The 18307-nt window shown below is 40.8% G+C and overlaps 25 non-coding genes across 25 annotated transcripts; 13 read left to right on the top strand and 12 right to left on the bottom strand.

The window, feature by feature from the left end:
• Window positions 1-2612: 2612 nt before the first annotated feature.
• Window positions 2613-2685, bottom strand: TRNAQ-UUG (transfer RNA glutamine (anticodon UUG)). Its single transcript has one exon. It is a non-coding gene; the product is annotated as a tRNA-Gln (tRNA).
• A 275-nt stretch (window positions 2686-2960) lies between these two features.
• On the top strand, window positions 2961-3070 carry TRNAL-CAA (transfer RNA leucine (anticodon CAA)). Its single transcript has 2 exons — window positions 2961-2998; window positions 3025-3070. It is a non-coding gene; the product is annotated as a tRNA-Leu (tRNA).
• Window positions 3071-3832: 762 nt separating this feature from the next.
• TRNAQ-UUG (transfer RNA glutamine (anticodon UUG)) lies at window positions 3833-3905 on the bottom strand. The gene has a single exon. It is a non-coding gene; the product is annotated as a tRNA-Gln (tRNA).
• A 275-nt stretch (window positions 3906-4180) lies between these two features.
• On the top strand, window positions 4181-4290 carry TRNAL-CAA (transfer RNA leucine (anticodon CAA)). The gene is made up of 2 exons: window positions 4181-4218; window positions 4245-4290. It is a non-coding gene; the product is annotated as a tRNA-Leu (tRNA).
• A 762-nt stretch (window positions 4291-5052) lies between these two features.
• On the bottom strand, window positions 5053-5125 carry TRNAR-UCG (transfer RNA arginine (anticodon UCG)). Its single transcript has one exon. It is a non-coding gene; the product is annotated as a tRNA-Arg (tRNA).
• Window positions 5126-5400: 275 nt separating this feature from the next.
• On the top strand, window positions 5401-5510 carry TRNAL-CAA (transfer RNA leucine (anticodon CAA)). The gene is made up of 2 exons: window positions 5401-5438; window positions 5465-5510. It is a non-coding gene; the product is annotated as a tRNA-Leu (tRNA).
• Window positions 5511-6272: 762 nt separating this feature from the next.
• On the bottom strand, window positions 6273-6345 carry TRNAR-UCG (transfer RNA arginine (anticodon UCG)). Its single transcript has one exon. It is a non-coding gene; the product is annotated as a tRNA-Arg (tRNA).
• Window positions 6346-6620: 275 nt separating this feature from the next.
• On the top strand, window positions 6621-6730 carry TRNAL-CAA (transfer RNA leucine (anticodon CAA)). Its single transcript has 2 exons — window positions 6621-6658; window positions 6685-6730. It is a non-coding gene; the product is annotated as a tRNA-Leu (tRNA).
• A 762-nt stretch (window positions 6731-7492) lies between these two features.
• On the bottom strand, window positions 7493-7565 carry TRNAR-UCG (transfer RNA arginine (anticodon UCG)). The gene has a single exon. It is a non-coding gene; the product is annotated as a tRNA-Arg (tRNA).
• A 274-nt stretch (window positions 7566-7839) lies between these two features.
• TRNAL-CAA (transfer RNA leucine (anticodon CAA)) lies at window positions 7840-7949 on the top strand. The gene is made up of 2 exons: window positions 7840-7877; window positions 7904-7949. It is a non-coding gene; the product is annotated as a tRNA-Leu (tRNA).
• A 753-nt stretch (window positions 7950-8702) lies between these two features.
• On the bottom strand, window positions 8703-8775 carry TRNAR-UCG (transfer RNA arginine (anticodon UCG)). Its single transcript has one exon. It is a non-coding gene; the product is annotated as a tRNA-Arg (tRNA).
• A 275-nt stretch (window positions 8776-9050) lies between these two features.
• Window positions 9051-9160, top strand: TRNAL-CAA (transfer RNA leucine (anticodon CAA)). The gene is made up of 2 exons: window positions 9051-9088; window positions 9115-9160. It is a non-coding gene; the product is annotated as a tRNA-Leu (tRNA).
• A 1109-nt stretch (window positions 9161-10269) lies between these two features.
• On the top strand, window positions 10270-10379 carry TRNAL-CAA (transfer RNA leucine (anticodon CAA)). The gene is made up of 2 exons: window positions 10270-10307; window positions 10334-10379. It is a non-coding gene; the product is annotated as a tRNA-Leu (tRNA).
• A 762-nt stretch (window positions 10380-11141) lies between these two features.
• On the bottom strand, window positions 11142-11214 carry TRNAR-UCG (transfer RNA arginine (anticodon UCG)). Its single transcript has one exon. It is a non-coding gene; the product is annotated as a tRNA-Arg (tRNA).
• A 275-nt stretch (window positions 11215-11489) lies between these two features.
• TRNAL-CAA (transfer RNA leucine (anticodon CAA)) lies at window positions 11490-11599 on the top strand. Its single transcript has 2 exons — window positions 11490-11527; window positions 11554-11599. It is a non-coding gene; the product is annotated as a tRNA-Leu (tRNA).
• Window positions 11600-12361: 762 nt separating this feature from the next.
• On the bottom strand, window positions 12362-12434 carry TRNAR-UCG (transfer RNA arginine (anticodon UCG)). The gene has a single exon. It is a non-coding gene; the product is annotated as a tRNA-Arg (tRNA).
• Window positions 12435-12709: 275 nt separating this feature from the next.
• TRNAL-CAA (transfer RNA leucine (anticodon CAA)) lies at window positions 12710-12819 on the top strand. Its single transcript has 2 exons — window positions 12710-12747; window positions 12774-12819. It is a non-coding gene; the product is annotated as a tRNA-Leu (tRNA).
• A 762-nt stretch (window positions 12820-13581) lies between these two features.
• TRNAR-UCG (transfer RNA arginine (anticodon UCG)) lies at window positions 13582-13654 on the bottom strand. The gene has a single exon. It is a non-coding gene; the product is annotated as a tRNA-Arg (tRNA).
• A 275-nt stretch (window positions 13655-13929) lies between these two features.
• TRNAL-CAA (transfer RNA leucine (anticodon CAA)) lies at window positions 13930-14039 on the top strand. The gene is made up of 2 exons: window positions 13930-13967; window positions 13994-14039. It is a non-coding gene; the product is annotated as a tRNA-Leu (tRNA).
• Window positions 14040-14801: 762 nt separating this feature from the next.
• Window positions 14802-14874, bottom strand: TRNAR-UCG (transfer RNA arginine (anticodon UCG)). Its single transcript has one exon. It is a non-coding gene; the product is annotated as a tRNA-Arg (tRNA).
• A 275-nt stretch (window positions 14875-15149) lies between these two features.
• TRNAL-CAA (transfer RNA leucine (anticodon CAA)) lies at window positions 15150-15259 on the top strand. Its single transcript has 2 exons — window positions 15150-15187; window positions 15214-15259. It is a non-coding gene; the product is annotated as a tRNA-Leu (tRNA).
• A 762-nt stretch (window positions 15260-16021) lies between these two features.
• Window positions 16022-16094, bottom strand: TRNAR-UCG (transfer RNA arginine (anticodon UCG)). Its single transcript has one exon. It is a non-coding gene; the product is annotated as a tRNA-Arg (tRNA).
• Window positions 16095-16369: 275 nt separating this feature from the next.
• On the top strand, window positions 16370-16479 carry TRNAL-CAA (transfer RNA leucine (anticodon CAA)). The gene is made up of 2 exons: window positions 16370-16407; window positions 16434-16479. It is a non-coding gene; the product is annotated as a tRNA-Leu (tRNA).
• Window positions 16480-17241: 762 nt separating this feature from the next.
• TRNAR-UCG (transfer RNA arginine (anticodon UCG)) lies at window positions 17242-17314 on the bottom strand. The gene has a single exon. It is a non-coding gene; the product is annotated as a tRNA-Arg (tRNA).
• A 275-nt stretch (window positions 17315-17589) lies between these two features.
• On the top strand, window positions 17590-17699 carry TRNAL-CAA (transfer RNA leucine (anticodon CAA)). Its single transcript has 2 exons — window positions 17590-17627; window positions 17654-17699. It is a non-coding gene; the product is annotated as a tRNA-Leu (tRNA).
• The last annotated feature ends 608 nt before the right edge of the window (window positions 17700-18307 follow it).

The following is an 18307-nucleotide window of genomic DNA, read 5'->3' as shown; positions in this document are numbered from 1 at the left end:
CACCATGGATCCAAGGGTCACTGAGAGGGCTGTCACAATGGACATCACCAATAACCCTGAATACATTAGAAGTATGGGATAGAATGAATAAAGAGGGTAGGTATGCCCCACAGACCTCCCCTCTGACTCCTCTGGAGGGATTTCCGTGGTTCCTCCCGGGGGAGAAGACGGGAAGTCTGGGGGCGTGGGGACAAGATGGGAATATTAGATGCGGTAAGTTTGCCCCAAGTGGAGTTTTAATACCACTGACAGAGATGATCTTGAAATTTGGGGAGACAAGAATGGCAGAATGGAAATACCGTCAAATGACGAGTTTCCTTAAGAAAATAAAACCGTTAAGATCCATAAATACACTTACCGCATTTGAGAGGAAGTGTGCACAGACATCAGAAGATGGGCATACATTATCCTGGACGTACAGAATGATCCTAGGAGAACAAGAAAAGAAACCCCCATACTTCATGAAAGAATGGGAGGGGGAGCTAGGCCAAGTGTGGACAGATAAACAAATAAATAAAATGATATCGTTAACATTTACTACCTCCATAAGTACAAAGCTGCAAGAAATGGCATATAAATTCCTAGCGAGATGGTATAGGACACCAGTTAAAATGGCACAAATCTCTTCAGAAGCTAATGACAAATGCTGGAGGGGCTGTGGACAGAGGGGAACTTTTCTTCATCTATGGTGGACGTGCCCAATAATTAAGCGTTTTTGGGAATTAGTAGCCCCCTGGATTAAGAAAATGACGACGGAGCACATAGAGTTTGGGCCCATACAATATTTATTTCATGGAATGACTGGACCTATCAAAAAATATAGAGAAAGTATAACCCCACATTTGTTAAATGCAGCAAAAAAACTAATTCCGAAGTACTGGAGACAGGACAGGATCCCGTCAGTCATAGAGTGGAGAAACGAGGTTAATATAATAAAGGAAGCAGAGAGATGGGTTCATGTGGTTAAAAACCAAAGAAAGAAATTTGAAACGGCATGGGCAAACTGGGAACAATGCGCTGAGGAGATAATAGAAGAGGGAAATACAGATGGGTAGGAGGAAGGAATGGTATAGTCATTTAGAATAGAGACATAAGAAGAATGGTCCTGAAGGGTAGATGTAAATAGTCATATAACTTCTCTAATGCTAATCAAAGAGGGAGGGGGGTAAGATAATGTATGGATAAAGGTATATGTGGTCTTTGGTTTTTTTTTGTTTTTTTTTTTTACTATTCCCCTCTTGTCCCAGTTTTGACATTGGAGGTGGAGGGGGGAAGGAGATAGGCACACGATTAATAACAAATATGAATTATAGGGAAATTCCTTTTTTTTTTTTTTTTTTTACACATCTTCATAATTATGAATTTTAGTGGTTAGTGACACGAACTAGAATAAAGGGGTTGTATTTAATAATGAACTGAAGTAATTAATGACACGAATTAGACATAAGGGGGAATGTACTTATAAATTTATCTTTAAAAACACCTTATAAATATTATTAATATAAACACGAATATACACGGAAGGGAAATTTTTTTTTTTTTTTTATTGAAGTGATTAATGACACTAATAAGAATAAGGGGGAACTTATTTATAATTTTATTTTTAAACACTTTATAAATATAAGCACGATAAACACGGTGGGTGGGTACCATTTATTTATTTATTTATCTTTTTTTTTTTTTTTTTTTTCTCTTCACACAATATATAATTATGAATTGAATTGATTAAGGACACTAATAAGAATTAGGGGGAACTTATTTATAATTTCATTTTTTAACACTTTATAAACATAAGCACGATAAACACGGTGGGGTGGGTGCTATTTATTTATTTATTTATTTATTTATTTATTTATTTATCTTCTTTTTTTTTTTCTTTTCTCTCTTTTCTCTTCCACAATATATAACAAGGAATGGAGGGGACTAAAGACACCAATTAGAATAAGGGGGGAAGTATTCATAATTTTATTTTTTTTTAACACTTTATAAACATAAGCACGATAAATATGGTGGGGTGGGTACCATTTTATTTTTTTATTTATTTTTTTTTTTTCCCCTCGCATATGTAAATGTCGACCGCCGGGACAGGGGGGAAAATGGTGGTAGGTGATGTAGGATGTAATGTGTAGTATGTTTCTATTGTTTGAACAAAGGGGTATAGAATGTTGTATAAATGGTGTATATATAAATGAAATAAACAATAAAATTTTTGATTATTAAAAAAAAAAAAAAACTAAAAAAAAAAAAGAAATAAACCTCCTATCCTTTACAGCCAATGAAGCTGCTTCTGTTTAAACTGCAACGGCCATGGTGCTGCACATGTGATCAGTTATGACACCAGCCATTTGATGGTTTGACAGTTTGGTTGAGAACACAAGCAAATGTGACAGTTATCAATCCCGGGATTTCAGGATTCTAACTGTTTTTTGAAACTGTTAAATCAATTGGTTTAGCTCCACTTTATGATTTACTGCTGTTTGGGGGCTCTGGGCTTCAGCAAAATAGCAGCCTTTAGCAAGAAGCAAGTTGTTATGGGTAAAGTTGCGATTTAATTTAAAAGGAGCAAGAATTTGCAAGGAAAGGTCACAGGAACTGGAAAGCAGCATAGAAAACGACCACGAAGGGACTCGAACCCTGAATCTTCTGATCCAAAGTCAGACGCCTTATCCATTAGGCCACGCAGTCTGCCACAGGGCCACCATTTTTGTTTGTGGTGTGCGAATCAGCCAAACACTTGAAGATCACCTGGGACATCTTCTTCTACTTGCTTTGCTCAAGCAGATTTGGTAGAAAGGATCTGAAAAGTTTGACTTGGTGCCAAGGTCATGCTTTATGAAGTGCATTTGCAAAAGGGCCTAGGTGCAGAGTGTTAATACAGCTCCTTGACAGTGGTAATAGATCAACAGAGTACCACGAATAGATGATATATCTAGAGGCAACCAAAAATGTCAAAATGTCTTGTTAGGATGGCCGAGTGGTCTAAGGCGCCAGACTCAAGAAATGTTTCTTCACATTGAGTGGGTGTTCTGGTCTCCAAATGGAGGTGTGGGTTCAAATCCCACTTCTGACAAAAAGTTTACACATTTAGCTTGAACTAGAATGACCACTTCCACTGTGTTTTCATGCTACCATGTCACTGACAAGAAAACAAAAACAAAGAATCCCAAAACTTTGCAGATCCTTCATAAAGATCAAATTCTTCTGAAAACTCTGCTAGGCCATGCTGTAAAATCTCTTATTTCACGTGTAACTTTAGTCAGAAAAGTACGTCTTGCTAGATCTCTTCACATTGGCCTGTTTTGCATGTATAGTTATGTAAAACATTACAAATAAGTGTCCATACACTTGAAAATCCAGTAATACACTGTTTCACCCTGCTCTGCACATACTCAGTTGCTCTCCCATTTTACGCATATTTGGGCACTGCTGAGTTTGGGGAGGCTCATCTATTGACAGCCTTAAAGCTCAATGAAACCCTCCTATCCTTTACAGCCAATGAAGCTGCTTCTGTTTAAACTGCAACGGCCATGGTGCTGCACATGTGATCAGTTATGACACCAGCCATTTGATGGTTTGACAGTTTGGTTGAGAACACAAGCAAATGTGACAGTTATCAATCCCGGGATTTCAGGATTCTAACTGTTTTTTGAAACTGTTAAATCAATTGGTTTAGCTCCACTTTATGATTTACTGCTGTTTGGGGGCTCTGGGCTTCAGCAAAATAGCAGCCTTTAGCAAGAAGCAAGTTGTTATGGGTAAAGTTGCGATTTAATTTAAAAGGAGCAAGAATTTGCAAGGAAAGGTCACAGGAACTGGAAAGCAGCATAGAAAACGACCACGAAGGGACTCGAACCCTGAATCTTCTGATCCAAAGTCAGACGCCTTATCCATTAGGCCACGCAGTCTGCCACAGGGCCACCATTTTTGTTTGTGGTGTGCGAATCAGCCAAACACTTGAAGATCACCTGGGACATCTTCTTCTACTTGCTTTGCTCAAGCAGATTTGGTAGAAAGGATCTGAAAAGTTTGACTTGGTGCCAAGGTCATGCTTTATGAAGTGCATTTGCAAAAGGGCCTAGGTGCAGAGTGTTAATACAGCTCCTTGACAGTGGTAATAGATCAACAGAGTACCACGAGTAGATGATATATCTAGAGGCAACCAAGAATATCAAAATGTCTTGTCAGGATGGCCGAGTGGTCTAAGGCGCCAGACTCAAGAAATGTTTCTTTACATTGTGTGGGTGTTCTGGTCTCCAAATGGAGGCGTGGGTTCAAATCCCACTTCTGACAAAAAGTTTACACATTTAGCTTGAACTAGAGTGACCACTTCCACTGTGTTTTCATGCTACCATGTCACTGACAAGAAAACAAAAACAAAGAATCCCAAAACTTTGCAGATCCTTCATAAAGATCAAATTCTTCTGAAAACTCTGCTAGGCCATGCTGTAAAATCTCTTATTTCACGTGCAACTTTAGTCAGAAAAGTAAGTCTTGCTAGATCTCTTCACATTGGCCTGTTTTGCATGTATAGTTATGTAAAACATTACAAATAAGTGTCCATACACTTGAAAATCCAGTAATACACTGTTTCACCCTGCTCTGCACATACTCAGTTGCTCTCCCATTTTACGCATATTTGGGCACTGCTGAGTTTGGGGAGGCTCATCTATTGACAGCCTTAAAGCTCAATTAAACCCTCCTATCCTTTACAGCCAATGAAGCTGCTTCTGTTTAAACTGCAACGGCAATGGTGCTGCACATGTGATCAGTTATGACACCAGCCATTTGATGGTTTGACAGTTTGGTTGAGAACACAAGCAAATGTGACAGTTATCAATCCCGGGATTTCAGGATTCTAACTGTTTTTTGAAACTGTTAAATCAATTGGTTTAGCTCCACTTTATGATTTACTGCTGTTTGGGGGCTCTGGGCTTCAGCAAAATAGCAGCCTTTAGCAAGAAGCAAGTTGTTATGGGTAAAGTTGCGATTTAATTTAAAAGGAGTAAGAATTTGCAAGGAAAGGTCACAGGAACTGGAAAGCAGCATAGAAAATGACCACGAAGGGACTCGAACCCTCAATCTTCTGATCCGAAGTCAGACGCCTTATCCATTAGGCCACGCAGTCCGCTGCAGGGCTACCATTTTTGTTTGTGGTGTGCGAATCAGCCAAACACTTGAAGATCACCTGGGACATCTTCTTCTACTTGCTTTGCTCAAGCAGATTTGGTAGAAAGGATCTGAAAAGTTTGACTTGGTGCCAAGGTCATGCTTTATGAAGTGCATTTGCAAAAGGGCCTAGGTGCAGAGTGTTAATACAGCTCCTTGACAGTGGTAATAGATCAACAGAGTACTAAGAGTAGATAATATTTCTAGAGGCAACCGAAATCACCAAAACGTCTTGTCAGGATGGCCGAGTGGTCCAAGGCGCCAGCCTCAAGAAATGTTTCTTCACATTGTGTGGGTGTTCTGATCTCCAAATGGAGGCATGGGTTCAAATCCCACTTCTGACAAAAAGTTTACACATTTAGCTTGAACTAGAATGACCACTTCCACTGTGTTTTCATGCTACCATGTCACTGACAAGAAAACAAAAACAAAGAATCCCAAAACTTTGCAGATCCTTCATAAAGATCAAATTCTTCTGAAAACTCTGCTAGGCCATGCTGTAAAATCTCTTATTTCACGTGCAACTTTAGTCAGAAAAGTAAGTCTTGCTAGTTCTCCTCACATTGGCCTGTTTTGCATGTATAGTTATGTAAAACATTACAAATAGGTGTCCATACACTTGAAAATCCAGTAATACACTGTTTCACCCTGCTCTGCACATACTCAGTTGCTCTCCCATTTTACGCATATTTGGGCACTGCTGAGTTTGGGGAGGCTCATCTATTGACAGCCTTAAAGCTCAATTAAACCCTCCTATCCTTTACAGCCAATGAAGCTGCTTCTGTTTAAACTGCAATGGCCATGGTGCTGCACATGTGATCAGTTATGACACCAGCCATTTGATGGTTTGACAGTTTGGTTGAGAACACAAGCAAATGTGACAGTTATCAATCCCGGGATTTCAGGATTCTAACTGTTTTTTGAAACAGTTAAATCAATTGGTTTAGCTCCACTTTATGATTTACTGCTGTTTGGGGGCTCTGGGCTTCAGCAAAATAGCAGCCTTTAGTAAGAAGCAAGTTGTTATGGGTAAAGTTGCGATTTAATTTAAAAGGAGCAAGAATTTGCAAGTAAAGGTCACAGGAACTGGAAAGCAGCATAGAAAACGACCACGAAGGGACTCGAACCCTCAATCTTCTGATCCGAAGTCAGACGCCTTATCCATTAGGCCACACAGTCTGCCACTGGGCCACCATTTTTATTTGTGGTGTGCGAATCAGCCAAACACTTGAAGATCACCTGGGACATCTTCTTCTACTTGCTTTGCTCAAGCAGATTTGGTAGAAAGGATCTGAAAAGTTTGACTTGGTGCCAAGGTCATGCTTTATGAAGTGCATTTGCAAAAGGGCCTAGGTGCAGAGTGTTAATACAGCTCCTTGACAGTGGTAATAGATCAACAGAGTACCACGAGTAGATGATATATCTAGAGGCAACCAAAAATATCAAAATGTCTTGTCAGGATGGCCGAGTGGTCTAAGGCGCCAGACTCAAGAAATGTTTCTTCACATTGTGTGGGTGTTCTGGTCTCCAAATGGAGGCGTGGGTTCAAATCCCACTTCTGACAAAAAGTTTACACATTTAGCTTGAACTAGAATGACCACTTCCACTGTGTTTTCATGCTACCATGTCACTGACAAGAAAACAAAAACAAAGAATCCCAAAACTTTGCAGATCCTTCATAAAGATCAAATTCTTCTGAAAACTCTGCTAGGCCATGCTGTAAAATCTCTTATTTCACGTGCAACTTTAGTCAGAAAAGTAAGTCTTGCTAGATCTCTTCACATTGGCCTGTTTTGCATGTATAGTTATGTAAAACATTACAAATAGGTGTCCATACACTTGAAAATCCAGTAATACACTGTTTCACCCTGCTCTGCACATACTCAGTTGCTCTCCCATTTTACGCATATTTGGGCACTGCTGAGTTTGGGGGGGCTCCTCTATTGACAGCCTTAAAGCTCAATTAAACCCTCCTATCCTTTACAGCCAATGAAGCTGCTTCTGTTTAAACTGCAACGGCCATGGTACTGCACATGTGATCAGTTATGACACCAGCCATTTGATGGTTTGACAGTTTGGTTGAGAACACAAGCAAATGTGACAGTTATCAATCCCGGGATTTCAGGATTCTAACTGTTTTTTGAAACTGTTAAATCAATTGGTTTAGCTCCACTTTATGATTTACTGCTGTTTGGGGTCTCTGGGCTTCAGCAAAATAGCAGCCTTTAGCAAGAAGCAAGTTGTTATGGGTAAAGTTGCGATTTAATTTAAAAGGAGCAAGAATTTGCAAGTAAAGGTCACAGGAACTGGAAAGCAGCATAGAAAACGACCACGAAGGGACTCGAACCCTCAATCTTCTGATCCGAAGTCAGACGCCTTATCCATTAGGCCACGCAGTCTGCCACTGGGCCACCATTTTTATTTGTGGTGTGCGAATCAGCCAAACACTTGAAGATCACCTGGGACATCTTCTTCTACTTGCTTTGCTCAAGCAGATTTGGTAGAAAGGATCTGAAAAGTTTGACTTGGTGCCAAGGTCATGCTTTATGAAGTGCATTTGCAAAAGGGCCTAGGTGCAGAGTGTTAATACAGCTCCTTGACAGTGGTAATAGATCAACAGAGTACCACGAGTAGATGATATATCTAGAGGCAACCAAAATATCAAAATGTCTTGTCAGGGTGGCCGAGTGGTCTAAGGCGCCAGACTCAAGAAATGTTTCTTCACATTGTGTGGGTGTTCTGGTCTCCAAATGGAGGCGTGGGTTCAAATCCCACTTCTGACAAAAAGTTTACACATTTAGCTTGAACTAGAATGACCACTTCCACTGTGTTTTCATGCTACCATGTCACTGACAAGAAAACAAAAACAAAGAATCCCAAAACTTTGCAGATCCTTCATAAAGATCAAATTCTTCTGAAAACTCTGCTAGGCCATGCTGTAAAATCTCTTATTTCACGTGCAACTTTAGTCAGAAAAGTAAGTCTTGCTAGATCTCTTCACATTTGCATGTATAGTTATGTAAAACATTACAAATAGGTGTCCATACACTTGAAAATCCAGTAATACACTGTTTCACCCTGCTCTGCACATACTCAGTTGCTTTCCCATTTTACGCATATTTGGGCACTGCTGAGTTTGGGGAGGCTCATCTATTGACAGCCTTAAAGCTCAATTAAACCCTCCTATCCTTTACAGCCAATGAAGCTGCATCTGTTTAAACTGCAACGGCCATGGTGCTGCACATGTGATCAGTTATGACACCAGCCATTTGATGGTTTGACAGTTTGGTTGAGAACACAAGCAAATGTGACAGTTATCAATCCCGGGATTTCAGGATTCTAACTGTTTTTTGAAACTGTTAAATCAATTGGTTTAGCTCCACTTTATGATTTACTGCTGTTTGGGGGCTCTTGGCTTCAGCAAAATAGCAGCCTTTAGCAAGAAGCAAGTTGTTATGGGTAAAGTTGCGATTTAATTTAAAAGGAGCAAGAATTTGCAAGTAAAGGTCACAGGAACTGGAAAGCAGCATAGAAAACGACCACGAAGGGACTCGAACCCTCAATCTTCTGATCCGAAGTCAGACGCCTTATCCATTAGGCCATGCAGTCTGCCGCCAGGCCACCATTTTTGTTTGTGGTGTGCGAATCAGCCAAACACTTGAAGATCACCTGGGACATCTTCTTCTACTTGCTTTGCTCAAGCAGATTTGGTAGAAAGGATCTGAAAAGTTTGACTTGGTGCCAAGGTCATGCTTTATGAAGTGCATTTGCAAAAGGGCCTAGGTGCAGAGTGTTAATACAGCTCCTTGACAGTGGTAATAGATCAACGGAGTACTAAGAGTAGATGATATTTCTAGAGGCAACCGAAAACAACAAAACGTCTTGTCAGGATGGCCGAGTGGTCTAAGGCGCCAGACTCAAGAAATGTTTCTTCACATTGTGTGGGTGTTCTGGTCTCCAAATGGAGGCGTGGGTTCAAATCTCACTTCTGACAAAAAGTTTACACATTTAGCTTGAACTAGAATGACCACTTCCACTGTGTTTTCATGCTACCATGTCACTGACAAGAAAACAAAAACAAAGAATCCCAAAACTTTGCAGATCCTTCATAAAGATCAAATTCTTCTGAAAACTCTGCTAGGCCATGCTGTAAAATCTCTTATTTCATGTGCAACTTTAGTCAGAAAAGTAAGTCTTGCTAGATCTCTTCACATTGGCCTGTTTTGCATGTATAGTTATGTAAAACATTACAAATAGGTGTCCATACACTTGAAAATCCAGTAATACACTGTTTCACCCTGCTCTGCACATACTCAGTTGCTCTCCCATTTTACGCATATTTGGGCACTGCTGAGTTTGGGGAGGCTCATCTATTGACAGGCTTAAAGCTCAATTAAACCCTCCTATCCTTTACAGCCAATGAAGCTGCTTCTGTTTAAACTGCAACGGCAATGGTGCTGCACATGTGATCAGTTATGACACCAGCCATTTGATGGTTTGACAGTTTGGTTGAGAACACAAGCAAATGTGACAGTTATCAATCCCGGGATTACAGGATTCTAACTGTTTTTTGAAACTGTTAAATCAATTGGTTTAGCTCCACTTTATGATTTACTGCTGTTTGGGGGCTCTGGGCTTCAGCAAAATAGCAGCCTTTAGCAAGAAGCAAGTTGTTATGGGTAAAGTTGCGATTTAATTTAAAAGGAGCAAGAATTTGCAAGTAAAGTTCACAGGAACTGGAAAGCAGCATAGAAAACGACCACGAAGGGACTCAAACCCTCAATCTTTTGTTCCGAAGTCAGACGTCTTATCCATTAGGCCACCCAGTCTGCCACTGGGCCACCATTTTTTTTTGTGGTGTGCGAATCAGCCAAACACTTGAAGATCACCTGGGACATCTTCTTCTACTTGCTTTGCTCAAGCAGATTTGGTAGAAAGGATCTGAAAAGTTTGACTTGGTGCCAAGGTCATGCTTTATGAAGTGCATTTGCAAAAGGGCCTAGGTGCAGAGTGTTAATACAGCTCCTTGACAGTGGTAATAGATCAACAGAGTACCACGAGTAGATGATATATCTAGAGGCAACCAAAATATCAAAATGTCTTGTCAGGGTGGCCGAGTGGTCTAAGGCGCCAGACTCAAGAAATGTTTCTTCACATTGTGTGGGTGTTCTGGTCTCCAAATGGAGGCGTGGGTTCAAATCCCACTTCTGACAAAAAGTTTACACATTTAGCTTGAACTAGAATGACCACTTCCACTGTGTTTTCATGCTACCATGTCACTGACAAGAAAACAAAAACAAAGAATCCCAAAACTTTGCAGATCCTTCATAAAGATCAAATTCTTCTGAAAACTCTGCTAGGCCATGCTGTAAAATCTCTTATTTCACGTGCAACTTTAGTCAGAAAAGTAAGTCTTGCTAGATCTCTTCACATTGGCCTGTTTTGCATGTATAGTTATGTAAAACATTACAAATAGGTGTCCATACACTTGAAAATCCAGTAATACACTGTTTCACCCTGCTCTGCATATACTCAGTTGCTCTCCCATTTTACGCATATTTGGGCACTGCTGAGTTTGGGGAGGTTCATCTATTGACAGCCTTAAAGCTCAATTAAACCCTCCTATCCTTTACAGCCAATGAAGCTGCTTCTGTTTAAACTGCAACGGCCATGGTACTGCACATGTGATCAGTTATGACACCAGCCATTTGATGGTTTGACAGTTTGGTTGAGAACACAAGCAAATGTGACAGTTATCAATCCCGGGATTTCAGGATTCTAACTGTTTTTTGAAACTGTTAAATCAATTGGTTTAGCTCCACTTTATGATTTACTGCTGTTTGGGGTCTCTGGGCTTCAGCAAAATAGCAGCCTTTAGCAAGAAGCAAGTTGTTATGGGTAAAGTTGCGATTTAATTTAAAAGGAGCAAGAATTTGCAAGTAAAGGTCACAGGAACTGGAAAGCAGCATAGAAAACGACCACGAAGGGACTCGAACCCTCAATCTTCTGATCCGAAGTCAGACGCCTTATCCATTAGGCCACGCAGTCTGCCACTGGGCCACCATTTTTATTTGTGGTGTGCGAATCAGCCAAACACTTGAAGATCACCTGGGACATCTTCTTCTACTTGCTTTGCTCAAGCAGATTTGGTAGAAAGGATCTGAAAAGTTTGACTTGGTGCCAAGGTCATGCTTTATGAAGTGCATTTGCAAAAGGGCCTAGGTGCAGAGTGTTAATACAGCTCCTTGACAGTGGTAATAGATCAACAGAGTACCACGAGTAGATGATATATCTAGAGGCAACCAAAAATATCAAAATGTCTTGTCAGGGTGGCCGAGTGGTCTAAGGCGCCAGCCTCAAGAAATGTTTCTTCACATTGTGTGGGTGTTCTGGTCTCCAAATGGAGGCGTGGGTTCAAATCCCACTTCTGACAAAAAGTTTACACATTTAGCTTGAACTAGAATGACCACTTCCACTGTGTTTTCATGCTACCATGTCACTGACAAGAAAACAAATACAAAGAATCCCAAAACTTTGCAGATCCTTCATAAAGATCAAATTCTTCTGAAAACTCTGCTAGGCCATGCTGTAAAATCTCTTATTTCACGTGCAACTTTAGTCAGAAAAGTAAGTCTTGCTAGATCTCTTCACATTGGCCTGTTTTGCATGTATAGTTATGTAAAACATTACAAATAGGTGTCCATACACTTGAAAATCCAGTAATACACTGTTTCACCCTGCTCTGCACATACTCAGTTGCTCTCCCATTTTACGCATATTTGGGCACTGCTGAGTTTGGGGAGGCTCATCTATTGACAGCCTTAAAGCTCAATTAAACCCTCCTATCCTTTACAGCCAATGAAGCTGCTTCTGTTTAAACTGCAACGGCCATGGTGCTGCACATGTGATCAGTTATGACACCAGCCATTTGATGGTTTAACAGTTTGGTTGAGAACACAAGCAAATGTGACAGTTATCAATCCCGGGATTTCAGGATTCTAACTGTTTTTTGAAACTGTTAAATCAATTGGTTTAGCTCCACTTTATGATTTACTGCTGTTTGGGGGCTCTTGGCTTCAGCAAAATAGCAGCCTTTAGCAAGAAGCAAGTTGTTATGGGTAAAGATGCGATTTAATTTAAAAGGAGCAAGAATTTGCAAGTAAAGGTCACAGGAACTGGAAAGCAGCATAGAAAACGACCACGAAGGGACTCGAACCCTCAATCTTCTGATCCGAAGTCAGACGCCTTATCCATTAGGCCACGCAGTCAGCCACTGGGCCACCATTTTTGTTTGTGGTGTGCGAATCAGCCAAACACTTGAAGATCACCTGGGACATCTTCTTCTACTTGCTTTGCTCAAGCAGATTTGGTAGTAAGGATCTGAAAAGTTTGACTTGGTGCCAAGGTCATGCTTTATGAAGTGCATTTGCAAAAGGGCCTAGGTGCAGAGTGTTAATACAGCTCCTTGACAGTGGTAATAAATCAACAGAGTACCACGAGTAGATGATATATCTAGAGGCAACCAAAAATATCGAAATGTCTTGTCAGGATGGCCGAGTGGTCTAAGGCGCCAGACTCAAGAAATGTTTCTTCACATTGTGTGGGTGTTCTGGTCTCCAAATGGAGGCGTGGGTTCAAATCCCACTTCTGACAAAAAGTTTACACATTTAGCTTGAACTAGAATGACCACTTCCACTGTGTTTTCATGCTACCATGTCACTGACAAGAAAACAAAAACAAAGAATCCCAAAACTTTGCAGATCCTTCATAAAGATCAAATTCTTCTGAAAACTCTGCTAGGCCATGCTGTAAAATCTCTTATTTCACGTGCAACTTTAGTCAGAAAAGTAAGTCTTGCTAGATCTCTTCACATTGGCCTGTTTTGCATGTATAGTTATGTAAAACATTACAAATAGGTGTCCATACACTTGAAAATCCAGTAATACACTGTTTCACCCTGCTCTGCACATACTCAGTTGCTCTCCCATTTTACGCATATTTGGGCACTGCTGAGCTTGGGGAGGCTCATCTATTGACAGCCTTAAAGCTCAATTAAACCCTCCTATCCTTTACAGCCAATGAAGCTGCTTCTGTTTAAACTGCAACGGCCATGGTGCTGCACATGTGATCAGTTATGACACCAGCCATTTGATGGTTTGACAGTTTGGTTGAGAACACAAGCAAATGTGACAGTTATCAATCCCGGGATTTCAGGATTCTAACTGTTTTTTGAAACTGTTAAATCAATTGGTTTAGCTCCACTTTATGATTTACTGCTGTTTGGGGGCTCTTGGCTTCAGCAAAATAGCAGCCTTTAGCAAGAAGCAAGTTGTTATGGGTAAAGATGCGATTTAATTTAAAAGGAGCAAGAATTTGCAAGGAAAGGTCACAGGAACTGGAAAGCAGCATAGAAAACGACCACGAAGGGACTCGAACCCTCAATTTTCTGATCCGAAGTCAGACGCCTTATCCATTAGGCCACGCAGTCAGCCACTGGGCCACCATTTTTGTTTGTGGTGTGCGAATCAGCCAAACACTTGAAGATCACCTGGGACATCCTCTTCTACTTGCTTTGCTCAAGCAGATTTGGTAGAAAGGATCTGAAAAGTTTGACTTGGTGCCAAGGTCATGCTTTATGAAGTGCATTTGCAAAAGGGCCTAGGTGCAGAGTGTTAATACAGCTCCTTGACAGTGGTAATAAATCAACAGAGTACCACGAGTAGATGATATATCTAGAGGCAACCAAAAATATCGAAATGTCTTGTCAGGATGGCCGAGTGGTCTAAGGCGCCAGACTCAAGAAATGTTTCTTCACATTGTGTGGGTGTTCTGGTCTCCAAATGGAGGCGTGGGTTCAAATCCCACTTCTGACAAAAAGTTTACACATTTAGCTTGAACTAGAATGACCACTTCCACTGTGTTTTCATGCTACCATGTCACTGACAAGAAAACAAAAACAAAGAATCCCAAAACTTTGCAGATCCTTCATAAAGATCAAATTCTTCTGAAAACTCTGCTAGGCCATGCTGTAAAATCTCTTATTTCACGTGCAACTTTAGTCAGAAAAGTAAGTCTTGCTAGATCTCTTCACATTGGCCTGTTTTGCATGTATAGTTATGTAAAACATTACAAATAGGTGTCCATACACTTGAAAATCCAGTAATACACTGTTTCACCCTGCTCTGCACATACTCAGTTGCTCTCCCATTTTACGCATATTTGGGCACTGCTGAGTTTGGGGAGGCTCATCTATTGACAGCCTTAAAGCTCAATTAAACCCTCCTATCCTTTACAGCCAATGAAGCTGCTTCTGTTTAAACTGCAACGGCCATGGTGCTGCACATGTGATCAGTTATGACACCAGCCATTTGATGGTTTGACAGTTTGGTTGAGAACACAAGCAAATGTGACAGTTATCAATCCCGAGATTTCAGGATTCTAACTGTTTTTTGAAAGTGTTAAATCAATTGGTTTAGCTCCACTTTATGATTTACTGCTGTTTGGGGGCTCTTGGCTTCAGCAAAATAGCAGCCTTTAGCAAGAAGCAAGTTGTTATGGGTAAAGATGCGATTTAATTTAAAAGGAGCAAGAATTTGCAAGTAAAGGTCACAGGAACTGGAAAGCAGCATAGAAAACGACCACGAAGGGACTCGAACCCTCAATTTTCTGATCCGAAGTCAGACGCCTTATCCATTAGGCCACGCAGTCAGCCGCTGGGCAACCATTTTTGTTTGTGATGTGCGAATCAGCCAAACACTTGAAGATCACCTGGGACATCCTCTTCTACTTGCTTTGCTCAAGCAGATTTGGTAGTAAGGATCTGAAAAGTTTGACTTGGTGCCAAGGTCATGCTTTATGAAGTGCATTTGCAAAAGGGCCTAGGTGCAGAGTGTTAATACAGCTCCTTGACAGTGGTAATAAATCAACAGAGTACCACGAGTAGATGATATATCTAGAGGCAACCAAAAATATTGAAATGTCTTGTCAGGATGGCCGAGTGGTCTAAGGTGCCAGACTCAAGAAATGTTTCTTCACATTGTGTGGGTGTTCTGGTCTCCAAATGGAGGCGTGGGTTCAAATCCCACTTCTGACTAAAAGTTTACACATTTAGCTTGAACTAGAATGACCACTTCCACTGTGTTTTCATGCTACCATGTCACTGACAAGAAAACAAAAACAAAGAATCCCAAAACTTTGCAGATCCTTCATAAAGATCAAATTCTTCTGAAAACTCTGCTAGGCCATGCTGTAAAATCTCTTATTTCACGTGCAACTTTAGTCAGAAAAGTAAGTCTTGCTAGATCTCTTCACATTGGCCTGTTTTGCATGTATAGTTATGTAAAACATTACAAATAGGTGTCCATACACTTGAAAATCCAGTAATACACTGTTTCACCCTGCTCTGCACATACTCAGTTGCTCTCCCATTTTACGCATATTTGGGCACTGCTGAGTTTGGGGAGGCTCATCTATTGACAGCCTTAAAGCTCAATTAAACCCTCCTATCCTTTACAGCCAATGAAGCTGCTTCTGTTTAAACTGCAACGGCCATGGTGCTGCACATGTGATCAGTTATGACACCAGCCATTTGATGGTTTGACAGTTTGGTTGAGAACACAAGCAAATGTGACAGTTATCAATCCCGGGATTTCAGGATTCTAACTGTTTTTTGAAACTGTTAAATCAATTGGTTTAGCTCCACTTTATGATTTACTGCTGTTTGGGGGCTCTTGGCTTCAGCAAAATAGCAGCCTTTAGCAAGAAGCAAGTTGTTATGGGTAAAGATGCGATTTAATTTAAAAGGAGCAAGAATTTGCAAGTAAAGGTCACAGGAACTGGAAAGCAGCATAGAAAACGACCACGAAGGGACTCGAACCCTCAATCTTCTGATCCGAAGTCAGACGCCTTATCCATTAGGCCACGCAGTCAGCCACTGGGCCACCATTTTTGTTTGTGGTGTGCGAATCAGCCAAACACTTGAAGATCACCTGGGACATCTTCTTCTACTTGCTTTGCTCAAGCAGATTTGGTAGTAAGGATCTGAAAAGTTTGACTTGGTGCCAAGGTCATGCTTTATGAAGTGCATTTGCAAAAGGGCCTAGGTGCAGAGTGTTAATACAGCTCCTTGACAGTGGTAATAAATCAACAGAGTACCACGAGTAGATGATATATCTAGAGGCAACCAAAAATATGGAAATGTCTTGTCAGGATGGCCGAGTGGTCTAAGGCGCCAGACTCAAGAAATGTTTCTTCACATTGTGTGGGTGTTCTGGTCTCCAAATGGAGGCGTGGGTTCAAATCCCACTTCTGACAAAAAGTTTACACATTTAGCTTGAACTAGAATGACCACTTCCACTGTGTTTTCATGCTACCATGTCACTGACAAGAAAACAAAAACAAAGAATCCCAAAACTTTGCAGATCCTTCATAAAGATCAAATTCTTCTGAAAACTCTGCTAGGCCATGCTGTAAAATCTCTTATTTCACGTGCAACTTTAGTCAGAAAAGTAAGTCTTGCTAGATCTCTTCACATTGGCCTGTTTTGCATGTATAGTTATGTAAAACATTACAAATAGGTGTCCATACACTTGAAAATCCAGTAATACACTGTTTCACCCTGCTCTGCACATACTCAGTTGCTCTCCCATTTTACGCATATTTGGGCACTGCTGAGTTTGGGGAGGCTCATCTATTGACAGCCTTAAAGCTCAATTAAACCCTCCTATCCTTTACAGCCAATGAAGCTGCTTCTGTTTAAACTGCAACGGCCATGGTGCTGCACATGTGATCAGTTATGACACCAGCCATTTGATGGTTTGACAGTTTGGTTGAGAACACAAGCAAATGTGACAGTTATCAATCCCGGGATTTCAGGATTCTAACTGTTTTTTGAAACTGTTAAATCAATTGGTTTAGCTCCACTTTATGATTTACTGCTGTTTGGGGGCTCTTGGCTTCAGCAAAATAGCAGCCTTTAGCAAGAAGCAAGTTGTTATGGGTAAAGATGCGATTTAATTTAAAAGGAGCAAGAATTTGCAAGTAAAGGTCACAGGAACTGGAAAGCAGCATAGAAAACGACCACGAAGGGACTCGAACCCTCAATCTTCTGATCCGAAGTCAGACGCCTTATCCATTAGGCCACGCAGTCAGCCGCTGGGCCACCATTTTTGTTTGTGGTGTGCGAATCAGCCAAACACTTGAAGATCACCTGGGACATCTTCTTCTACTTGCTTTGCTCAAGCAGATTTGGTAGTAAGGATCTGAAAAGTTTGACTTGGTGCCAAGGTCATGCTTTATGAAGTGCATTTGCAAAAGGGCCTAGGTGCAGAGTGTTAATACAGCTCCTTGACAGTGGTAATAAATCAACAGAGTACCACGAGTAGATGATATATCTAGAGGCAACCAAAAATATCGAAATGTCTTGTCAGGATGGCCGAGTGGTCTAAGGCGCCAGACTCAAGAAATGTTTCTTCACATTGTGTGGGTGTTCTGGTCTCCAAATGGAGGCGTGGGTTCAAATCCCACTTCTGACAAAAAGTTTACACATTTAGCTTGAACTAGAATGACCACTTCCACTGTGTTTTCATGCTACCATGTCACTGACAAGAAAACAAAAACAAAGAATCCCAAAACTTTGCAGATCCTTCATAAAGATCAAATTCTTCTGAAAACTCTGCTAGCCAATGCTGTAAAATCTCTTATTTCACGTGCAACTTTAGTCAGAAAAGTAAGTCTTGCTAGATCTCTTCACATTGGCCTGTTTTGCATGTATAGTTATGTAAAACATTACAAATAGGTGTCCATACACTTGAAAATCCAGTAATACACTGTTTCACCCTGCTCTGCACATACTCAGTTGCTCTCCCATTTTACGCATATTTGGGCACTGCTGAGTTTGGGGAGGCTCATCTATTGACAGCCTTAAAGCTCAATTAAACCCTCCTATCCTTTACAGCCAATGAAGCTGCTTCTGTTTAAACTGCAACGGCCATGGTGCTGCACATGTGATCAGTTATGACACCAGCCATTTGATGGTTTGACAGTTTGGTTGAGAACACAAGCAAATGTGACAGTTATCAATCCCGGGATTTCAGGATTCTAACTGTTTTTTGAAACTGTTAAATCAATTGGTTTAGCTCCA

Source organism: Aquarana catesbeiana, linkage group LG12, assembly GCF_042186555.1.
Source record: "Aquarana catesbeiana isolate 2022-GZ linkage group LG12, ASM4218655v1, whole genome shotgun sequence".
NCBI classification, from domain to species: domain Eukaryota; kingdom Metazoa; phylum Chordata; class Amphibia; order Anura; family Ranidae; genus Aquarana; species Aquarana catesbeiana.
The sequence above is the reverse complement of the archived record's forward strand: the minus strand, read 5'-3'. Positions and strand labels throughout refer to the sequence as shown.